Consider the following 4,767-nt stretch of genomic DNA (forward strand, 5'->3'; position numbering starts at 1 on the left):
ATTTAATGTAGAAATTTGAGAAATTAATTAGCACTTCTCAAATTTCTACATTAAATAGGTTAAATCAATTAACCTTATGAGCTGTTCAAAACGTCTTACGCAATGAGAAAACTTAGTATGGTGTGATTTCGGTCCTTGCGAGGCGCTACGTATATCTATTAAACAAAGGAAGATTTGTCTGCATCCGCACTCCAAGTTGTTGCACTGCTATGTCAACATCATAAGGCTGTAGACTCTCAAACTGCTCTGCAAACACAGTTACGTCATCGTTCTGCGCAACAGTGAACTCGCAACAAAGCAATAGTTCGAGATATGGCCACTAGGTGACAGCACATACCTTGAGTGAAGAGCAAATCAAGGGTGCTAATTAATTTCTGACAGTAGTGTATATATATATAAACACAGAATCCGGTACACTTTGAACAACTCTTGTTAATATGTGAAGGCAGATTATTCAATATCGCCATTATAGTTAAAAATGTATTTTCATTTGTTAAGCCACATAACGAAATTTATTAGCAGCAAACAGAATTCTAGACACTTTTATGCATACTTCAACAGATGGATGTAGTTGGTAGATTTAGCTGTTGTTCTTAAATAATTCAGCATTTTAAAATTTATATCATGTTATTACATATAAAAATATTTAGTCTTCCTGCAAAATAATAATATTCAATTATAAATTTCTTGTGTAGGTTATGGTACGAAATATCGGAATTGCTGTGAAAATGTTTTTTCCTTGTTTCCAACTTGTCAAATGTTGCAATAAGATATTAATAGACAAATCAAATAGTGTAATCTTAGGCATTAATCAAACAAGTTATATCTAGCTAAAATTAAATCAAACGGCTTGCATCGTCATTGGCAAATATTTCTCTATGTTAAATCATATTTAAATTTTAAAGCATATTACGATTCTTCGTGCAAATTTAATGTTAGTTACTGTCATTCTAACGTATTTTGTTAAACTCAGATGTAATTAATTTCAAGAATACTAAATATGTTTGAATAATTTTAATATGAATTACAAATATAAACATGAATTAACATAGAAAGCCAGCTGCGTGTTGTTCCATATATTATTATCAAATTTATTTTGCTATACAGAAATCTTTTATGAAAAATATCGATCCCTCATGCACCCAAAGATGGACAGATATATAGGAGATTACGATATACTTTTATATTATAGGTGAAGTGGGTTTATAACAATAAAAAACTAGAAAAGAAAATACGCATGCATCCAATACGCTTTCTTAGGATAACAAATTTAATTGTTCTATAATGAAACATTTGCATGCCGCAATTAAGCACTTAATAAGTTATCAATATTAACGAAATAATGTTATCGATATAACCTACAAAAAATGTAAACGGAATTGTAGCATTACATCAGCTAATAAGTTTGTGATTCTATAATCAAATTTTTCCTTACATTTAAGAAATCAGAAAACCCACAAAAAATTAAACTCAAACTATCGATTCTTGAACGATTATATAGGTAAAATATTTCATAACGTTCAAATAAGATTATACATACAAAACAACACATACACAGACACACACACGAATCCAATACACACCCACACACACACAGACGCGCGCATGCGCAGGGAGGCAGAAACACTCAGACACGTAGTATGAAATGCAACATATATGTATTTTGCTGTGTACTTGCACATGCATATCTGTGTTATTCTTTTAGATTCTAAGCGTATATAATATATATTTATAAAACACCTTCTTAGTATTGTGAATAGATGTATGTAATTATAGGAGGTAAAGCAGTTCCTGGAAGTCTTAGCTCTTTTTCTCGAGTGATGTGATATAAACTCACGTTTCTCATACCAAATTTAATCTGTAATTAGTTGTCTTTTCCTAAGATTACAAACACACAGCTGTCCACTTCTTGTAAGGTGGTGTGATTATTACTGTCTTTCAAAATATAATCTATTATGATAAATACAGATAAATTCGTTATAACCTATTGTGATAAGTTCAGTTAGGAAAATTTATGATTAATAATACAAGATGCATTTCGGCTTTCTTACGGGTCCGAATACAAATTAAGCATATCTCGACAGGTAACAAGTTTGTATTTATACAAATAACTGATTACCCATTTTACCCCGCTTACATACATAACTACATACATACCTACATATATATGTATACATATATATTTTATTATTCAGGCTGCAAAAACATCACAAAAGTATCCCCAAAAATTGCTACTCAGAGTTTTACATTCCCGTACACCAGTGCTATTTTTACCCCCTTGATTCCATTTATGTGCTTAGTCATGTTACACACACACATATTTGTGTCTATATATATATATATATTATATATATATATATATATATATAATATATATATATATAATATTATATATAGTAGGGGATTCTCTTTTCATATATTGACTGAATGCTTTTCTGATTCAAGCTTAATGACACTAATTTTCACAAGTGTACTTTGCCTTTCAAATGCTGTGTCTTTACTGTGATCTCCCTTTTAGTAGAAGAATAGCTATAATCTCTTTGACTGCTATTTCTAAATTCGGTGTGTGGTAAGGCAATTCGTTGCTAAACCCTTAATTGCTTAGTATTACTTAAATTTTCCTCGAATGAGGTTTACATGCCGAAGACTACTTGGTGTAATTGATAATTATTCCAGATTATCAATTTCACCCTTCATTGTTACTTATATATATATATATATATATATATATATATATATATAATATGATTATCTTCATTATGATAGACAATCCCCTAACACCTTGTAAATGATCTTATAAGATTTGACCTGTAGTCAGTCAATGTATGAATAATAACGACAACTCCTTAAGACAATAAAATGAATAAATTAAATAAGTAAATCTTTAATGACTTTTTGATAAGATTATACTTAGATTTTCCTAATGTATTTTCTGGTGATTTTAGCATCTGACCCCTTAACCCCTGACTGTGTTATCTCTTTAGATTCTCTTTAAACTCATAGCTGATTTCAACAGCAATAATTAACGGTTTACTGGTCAAAGAATAATATTCCCCTCTAGCTCCTAGATGCCTGTTGATTAAAACCAGACTTACAGTCTACTAGCTCTTCTGTATAACTAGAACCCCTTTTTTTCTCTTTCTTTTTTTCCCTTTCTTTCTTTTCTCTTTTTTCTCTTTCTTCTTCTCTTATTCTTCTGTTTCCTTTTCTCTTCCTCTTTAGTCCCCCCTTTCCCCCCCCCTTTTTGCTCCCTCCTCCATTATTTTCTCTCTTTTCTTCTATTCCCTTCTCTATTCTTGGCCGATCTAGTAAGTCCTTCAGCCTTAAGAGTTAAATAGCTACAGCCTCTTGTGAATAGCAGTAATGTGATTAATATGGCAAACACCTAATCATATAACAAGGATGATACCTACCTCATTGTGTTCAACCATTGTAAAATTTATCGCCTGTGAATATGAAATTCATCTCCATTTCTCTGGAAATTTACATCTACACCATTGGAATCTGTGCATATATACAAAGGATTAATTCACCCTCTCTGTAATGCTAATAAGCAGGAATTGAGACCCACCTCGTTGTAATTAACAATGGATAATTTGTCTTCTGTGAGTATATAATCCCTCATCATATCTATGGAAATTCATATGGATTAGGTGGTCACCTCTGTGATGCTATCAAAACTTTTTTAAAATTCTGTGATAAGACTGTTACATCATCTTTAAAGAACTTTAATGAACTTTAGAAATCTGTTTAATTATCTACATTACTTTATGAGTATAGCCTCAAACACTAGGATGTCTAGAGAACTTACATGTATTTTAGCTGATGAGTACGGGACTCGTTTATATGCTGTAATCTTTGCAACTTTTAATAAAACCTGTCCTTGTATGAAACGATCGTACTAAAAACCTATCCATTCTTGTTGCTTCTTTCTCGCGTATATATATATATATATATATATATATATATATACGAGGGACGTCCAATAAGTAATGCCTCTGACCCACTTCCAGGTGCTTGATCTAGTGGAAATTTTGCATGTGCAATTACCTATATGTCTAAAGATTATGTGGCAAATTACAGCTCTGAACTAATTATGGTTTCTGATTTACAGGTGTTTGAACTGAGTCAAGTGTGAAATGGAGCCTGTTGAGCGTCGAGCAGTGATCCGGTTTTTGTATTTGAAAGGACGCACACCACGGAGAACTTTTGATGAATGAAAGTAACTTATGGTGATGATGATGCCCCATCATATGACCTTGTAAAACGCTGGCATCGTGAATTCAAACATGGTCGGAACTCTGTGGAAACAGCTCCCAGATCTAGTCGACCCCCTTCTGCCATTGATAAGGCATCTGTCCGTCAAGTTGAGGCTGCCATTTTGGAAGATCGACGCATAGCTATTCGCCAAATAGCCCATGAGGTCAAGATTAGTACCGGGTCTGTGGAAACTATCATTCATGACCATTTGCATATGCAAAAGATGTCTGCCAGATGGATTCCCAGGCTGCTCACACCTTTCCAGAAGCAAGAACGCGTCGAGTGCTCGAGGATGAATTTGGAGACGAACCAAGAAGATGAGTCAAACGTTTTCAAAAGACTGATTACACAGGATGAAACCTGGGTCCATCACGATGATCCAGAGACCAAAGCCCAGTAAATGCAGTGGAAGCACCGTGACTCACCTCCTCCAAAGAAAGCAAGGGTGCAGCCCTCTGCTGGCAAGGTCATGCTCACAGTCTTCTGGGACCAGGACGGAGTAGTGAT

The sequence above is a fragment of the Octopus sinensis genome, linkage group LG8 (genome assembly GCF_006345805.1).
Source record: "Octopus sinensis linkage group LG8, ASM634580v1, whole genome shotgun sequence".
In the NCBI taxonomy this organism is placed as follows: domain Eukaryota; kingdom Metazoa; phylum Mollusca; class Cephalopoda; order Octopoda; family Octopodidae; genus Octopus; species Octopus sinensis.